Source organism: Hordeum vulgare, unplaced genomic scaffold (assembly GCF_904849725.1).
Source record: "Hordeum vulgare subsp. vulgare unplaced genomic scaffold, MorexV3_pseudomolecules_assembly, whole genome shotgun sequence".
In the NCBI taxonomy this organism is placed as follows: Eukaryota; Viridiplantae; Streptophyta; class Magnoliopsida; order Poales; family Poaceae; genus Hordeum; species Hordeum vulgare.
This window is the reverse complement of record NW_025422489.1, coordinates 322,103-328,896: the sequence shown is the minus strand read 5'-3', so window position 1 is coordinate 328,896 and position 6,794 is coordinate 322,103.

Below are 6,794 nucleotides of genomic sequence, written 5' to 3'. Positions count from 1 at the left end.
ACCCCTCTTTCGCCTCCCAAAAAGCAAAGTTGGCTTGACGAGCGCAGATGAGGAAGCGGGAGCAATAAAACCAAGAATCTCTTTCTTTTCTTTCCAAATACTTTATGAAGTTAAGGGGAAAAGAGAAGCGCTTTCGCTACTGAGAAAGCGAATGGTCAGCGCGAGGGTTCGACGACTTAGCCGAGCGTTAGCGACGCGTCATTCTCATAGCGAGGCGCTTCGAGTTAGCGAAGCGCTGTAGTAGCGTCGGAGACTATGTGCTATAATGCTGAACTAAGGACGTTCCGCCTTATCTATAGAAGCAGTCGACTGAGTTCTGAACGAATGGGATCCTTGGTGGGTAATGGCTCAATCTATAGATGGAAAGCCTTATGATGGGAAACTACCACGTTAGGTTTGGAGAGAGATGGGACCCGTTATAGTTTAGGGGGAGCAGATGCAAGCTTTTTCTTTCCATAGCCGGCCAAATGACTACCGGATCATCGGTCTACTCTACCTCAATTCACCATTTCGAACTTTATACAGAAGGTTTTTCCGTACCAGCTCCTTCTACCTATACCGCAGTTGAAGCACCTAAAGGTGAATTTGGTGTCTTTCTTGTCAGTAATGGGAGTAATCGTCCCTACCGTTGTAAAATAAGAGCACCTGGCTTTGCCCATTCACAAGGACTCGATTCTATGTCCAAACATCACATGCCAGCAGATGTAGTCACCATCATAGGTACTCAAGATATTGTGTTTGGAGAGGTAGATAGATAGGACGTAGTCTTGCTCGATCAGGACCCTAGCTTTATTGCGAGCCAAAACTGCCTGAAAGAAGAAAAATGGAAAAGGATGAAAAATGCAATGGGATTCCTGATCCAATAAGAAATCCCAATTCGGAGTTTGTTTGGATCAAATTCCTATGTTATACTATTCCATTCTCGATGATGAATCGATTTGATAGATCAGATATTGTTATTCCAAATATTGATCCGATTCAGTATCATCAGAATGACAAAAGCTGACATAGTTACTAGTGGTTCGAGGAGAAATCCTTTCAATCATCAACGCCCTTTTCTACTAAAACTGCTATTCGTGATACCGGTCAAATCGACTATTCTCATCAACTTTGAGTCTCTTCCCTCTCGTATGACTGTCAAAGTGGAGTTCCTTCTCTATAAGAAGAGCTGGTCTAGAGTGTGATTCGGATCAAAACAAATGGATGAGCCTCGTTTTGCTGAAGCAAGTGTACGCTGCACTAAGGAGTCGAGTCGACTTATCCGAACTTTCCTACCAAGTTCGAGCTCTTGCTCGCTCTATTTCGTGAGCTGAGCTATTTATACCGATATATACGAGTGAGATGGAGAAAGACAATGGTGGTATTCCATAGGGAGATCCTGTGTTGGATGATAAAGAGGGTTTGCCTTTCGAGAAAGGGGCTTGGCTATCTCCATCTCCATGTTATAGGACGTATCAAATATATCTATCGATCTATACCATATGGTGAGCCAACTAACCCCCACTCCAATCCAATACTTGCTAGCGCAGGGAATCGATCATCTGTGGATGTTCAGCCAAAGACTCTAGCCCCGGATTCCGATAACTTCTACGATTCTCTCATTATTCAGTGTCCAGATGGAAGGGATGTTTGTTATTCACTTCGGTCAGAAGAGGAATTGACACTCAAGAGCACGCGTTTTATGTTTGCATTCCTATTTGAGAGTGCCCCTCCCTCCTATTTGGTTGGAAGTTTCCTGCTCAAGTTGAGAAAGCAAGGGCTGACCGGACTGCTGCTCACTCTTGCGCTTCAACGGCAGTATTGTCTCCATCTTTCGCCCACCCAGGGGTTAGGGGTAAGGGTTATCTTTTGAAAGAATCTCTTGTATCAGCAGATACGAGAATCGGTCGTGCATATTATCATATAGAAATGTGAATCGAGATGCATCTGGATGAGAGTTTGGCTTTCTTTTGGCAAAAGCTGGATTGTTTTCAGCAAACTAGCAATCTGTGGAGATGGCTGATCTGTCCCACCTTGATTGATAGCGATATAGCCACTCTCATTTCAATGCGGCACATTGATACCATCATTCCAATCTTCTATCGTCCGTGCTAAATACCATGAAATTAAGTAGCTAAGGTCTAGTGGACCTATTTAAACAAGGATATGCTGATCCTTCTCTGTCGACTTTTCCACTATCAACCCCCAAAACCCAACTCTGCCTTACGTAAAGGAAATTAGTACGATTCACTTCTGGATTTGAAATCACTGCTTATACCTGGTATTGGGCATACAAGAACATTCTGTAGTATTAGTAAGAGGAGGAAGGGTTAAGTATCTTTGAACTCGGTGTGAGATATCGCATTATTCGAGCTGGATGCAGTCGCAGTAAAGAATCATCAACAAGGGCGTTCTAGTGCGTTGTAGATTCTTATCCAAGACTTGTATCATTTGATGATGCCATGTGAATCAAGCAACAGGAGAAGGACCCAATAACGAAAGTTTCGTAAAGGGACTAGAGCAGACTACCATGAGACAAAAGATCTTCTTTCTAAAGAGATTCGATTCGGAACTCTTATATGTCCAAGGTCAATATGGAAATTCTTTCAGAGGTTTTCCCTTGAAGGGAAAGCATTAAAGGAATCCCCTCACTAAGCTGGAAACGGGGGAGTGTGGTTTTGCCAATCTGTGGGCGGATCTCTTTCTGATTTGAGGAGAAGTCCTGGTGGGTTTGGCTTCTTTCTATTCTTCAGCACCAGGAGGGAGAGGTTAACATGACTCGTGATACTATGCAAGAACCTGTGGGCGGTTTGCTAGTAGATAGCCAAGATGAGACAGTAGATGCATCTCAACCAATGGAGTGGCTGCCTACAAGGATCGATCCGCCGGTTATAGGGTCACAGGGACTGCGTTCCATGGTACCAAAAGCACGTTCTAGGTGATATTCTCGGCTCTATTCTATACACCTCTCTTCCTTTGCATGCAGGAGTGCATCCCTCTCGGTCTCAGGGCTTGCTCAATCAACCAGAAAAGAAGGCTGAGGAAAGTTGTTTGATTGACCATTGGTTTAAAAAATGCGTAGATGGTTTGCTATGATGAGGTCCCGGACCAGATACAAAGCTGCATAAAGTAGCTACTTCTTACTAGCCCGACTCGGCTCTGCGAGAAAACGGCTGCAGTCCTTGGTTTCCTAAACGGCGGCTACCTCCCAGAGATCATTAATAGAACTGTTATTGTTTTAATCCCAAAGGTGAGATCCCCGCAGGAAATATCTCAGTTCCGTACAGTACTGGATGAGGTAATTTCACAAACACAGAGTGCTTTTGTTGTACCCGGCCGTTTAATAACGGATAACATTCTGGTGGCTTATTAATGCATTCACTCAATCAAAAATAAGAGGTCAGGGCCGGGGCTTTGTGCAGTAAAGCTGGATATGCATATAAACGTAGACACATTAGGAGAATTGGAACAGGAGAGCAAATTAACATATGGAACGACCCTTGGGTTCCAGGAAGTCCCAATAGTAAAATCACTACGGAAAGGGGAGGTACACTTCTCACAAAGGTAAATGAGTTGATTGACCCTGCTTCGGGTACTTGGGACGAGCAGCTAATCACGTCAATTTTCAATCCAATTGATGCAAGAAGGATCCTGTTAATACCTATGAACTATGATACCTTTGAGCACTTTCTTGCTTGGCACTACTCCAATGAATGAACTTCCATTCGGACTGTGCCGGGACCCCACTGGAGTGAGCACTATTAGAAACCTGCATATTTCTCGGGTCCTGTACACCCGTTAAAGGGAAATCAACATTTCTTGCCACTGTTTTTTCCTGAACCACAACCACGGAAGAAGGTTGAAGTAGTTATAGTGATTGCCTGCGGAGAGGGGAAGAGATGAATAAAACGCGACTATAACAAGCTTTCCTGCTTGGCAGGCTCCCACCAGAGAGAGATCCAATTTAAGTTTTTCTAGAGCAAGCTGGAAGCGTAGACCCATACCTTGTACTCTCATTCTTTCGTTTTAGCTAGCCATAATGGTATGTGCTTTGAATGAACTGCCCTAGCAAAGTAAGTCTTTAACAATAGATAGGCATAAGCATTATTATTATTATATAATATAAGGAGTTCTTCGGTAACGATTAAGTACTTGATAGCTTGATCAGAGTTTGCACTACTAGAGCTGCAGGCTTTACTATCCTTTCTGACATGTCTCTCCTGATATGAAGCATATGCATTGATTCTAAGCAATAGGATTTCTTCTAATCTTCTCGTTGCAAGCAATAGGCTTGATTCTCCTTGCTTGCTATAGGTTCTCTTTAACAACTACTTGATTCTTGCTTCAAAGCACTACTTGCTTAACAACTATACAATGTACTTGGTTATGATCTTATTTTAGGCATTGACTGGTTGTCAAGTTTTGGTCAAATGACAGTTGACTTGGAGTAAAGGAATGCTGAAACTCAAGCATAAAGGCAAGCAAGTGATCTTACAAGTGCAAGATGTCACAGCTGAACTGAAGGTGTGCCAGGGAACAGTTGACTTGCACAAGGAAAAGAAGAAAGGAAGCCAAGTCATCATAGCTCATCTTTTCACTTCACAAGGCGCTCCGCGTTGTTTGTTTTGAAAAGAGAGGGGCGATAGGTTTCTGGTTGCAAGGAGGAGTTTAAGCAAAGCAAGAGATGGGTGCTTAGAAACAAGGGCTGCTGGACAAAGTATTCACAGGTAAGCTCATAGGCAAGTGATGAGTACAAAACATGGAAAGGTCAGTATAGCTTGAACTACGTAGTAAGGTTTAGTACAAAGCATGATTAAGTCACGGTAACTAAGTACCGGTAACGTTTAATAGATAGAAGTAAGTAACAAGTACCGGTTTAGCACATATGGGTCACATAGGCATACCGATAGGATAATAGGCTTGTACGCAAGGTCAAGTATAGGCTAGAGAGAAAGACCGGTATATGCTTATGTTGAGAAGAAATGCATTGTTTGATTTCCGAAGCAAGTAAAGGCGCGCAGCGAAAGGCATGCATGTTTCATTTGCAGGTGCTGCCGGTCCAGGGCTCTTCGGCTGAGCTTACTAAATAAAAGAAAGCACGGCCTGGTTTATGGGAATCGTAAATAGACGAAGTGGTGTTTTTTCCTTTCCTTGAGGATCTATGCTTTTCATGGCTCTCTTTCTAACGTGGATGACAGGTTTCAAACAAATAGTGGATCAGTTTCTTCATAGCCTTTTCTAAGTGCTTTTCGTTGCCTTCTTCTTATCTTTATGTACCCAGGAAAAAGAGAAGAATCTTCACCATTACCATCACCAGTATCACCTCCAATGGTTGGCGTCCCTTTAATTGTCATTTAGTAGTAGATAGGTTTGTTGAGGACATAATCTCCCGGCCTTATTCATGCATGATAAAGGTAGCCTTTCATAGTCCAAAGCCTTTGTGTGCTTTTGTATTGAACTCTTTTCTACAACGTTGAAGGATTGCCTTACGGGATTAGCAATGGCTTAATAAAAGGATTCAAAAAGGGCTTCTCTTAGGTCCCATACTAGATGACCACCCGGAACTGGATGTACTCGTACTAGAACATTTGGTGATTACCCACCGGGACTTCCTACTAAGTATTTGACACTTCCATCAAGAAGAAAACTATAAAGTACTCAATCAATGTGAATAGCAGGAATGGTACTTGCAAAAAAAACATATAGGACCAGAGAAATGGGAACGAGGCTGACCTATCCAGGTAGTGAAGTCTACCTATGCTAAAGAGCAAGTTCAATATTTGGTTCGAGTAGCCAGCCCATTTTCAGGAGTGGCTTATTATAGTATTCTGCAAAATCATACGAACAAAGAAAGCCTATTTTAGGAGTCCACCATATCAAGGGAAAGGGAGATCAGGCTTGGCCTTCGCTTTGCTTATTCATCTTTCTTTCTTTGCTTTTGAATGACTTGATGGGTCTGGATAATAACAAGAAGAGTCAAGGTAGCGAAAGTTGCTATACTCTAGTAGCTGGCGGGGCTAGTGCTAGTGGTGAAGGAAATCAAATGGCAGAGAAGACACGGATTCAGACTTCTTTTTTTAAATAGCCCTTGGTGTTCGTAGATCGGTTTTGCCAGTTAGGGTTTGTGTGGTGGGTTTCGATGATCTCGGGTAGCTCCTCACTTGGATGAGGAGTGGGGAAAGAAGATTGCGGGAGAGATCGGTGAAGAAGTGGAACTAAAGGATACTATAACCAAAGCTTAAAATGGGGGGGATGAGGCTGATGTTGAGCCGGGTGATGAAGCAACTTCACCGCAGCAAGAAGCCTAGTGAGCGGTTGACATGGCGGAAGGTCGTTCTACCTTTCCCTGTGCCAACAAAGCAGGCATACTTGATTGACTCTTTGGGGCTCGTGAGAGACATTCATATTACTGCGTTCTGTGATCGTAGATCGTCAGGATTCATCATTGTATATCCGAGATCTGAAAGTGTGGCAAATGGATTTGAAGGCATGGAAAGAGGCCGCCCTCGTGCAAGACTTCTTTATTCTCCCGATTTCCCTCCTCCAGTTGGATTGACACGAAAGTCCAGTGATAACGTTGAAGTACTTTAAAGAGTCCCTTTCAGCCCCCGCTTTATCATAGGAAGAAGAAGAGTAATCTAGTTTAGGGGTAAGTGCCCTTTTGTTGCCAATATCTAGAGTCCTGTTGTGTCGATAGAGCTCGGAAAACTCCTCTTTTAGTGATGGATTCTAGTAGCCCTATGCCTAGATTGCACAAGAACTACTCCGCTTCTATATTGGAAAACACTGTGTTTGAGCTTCTGAAAAGAAATGAA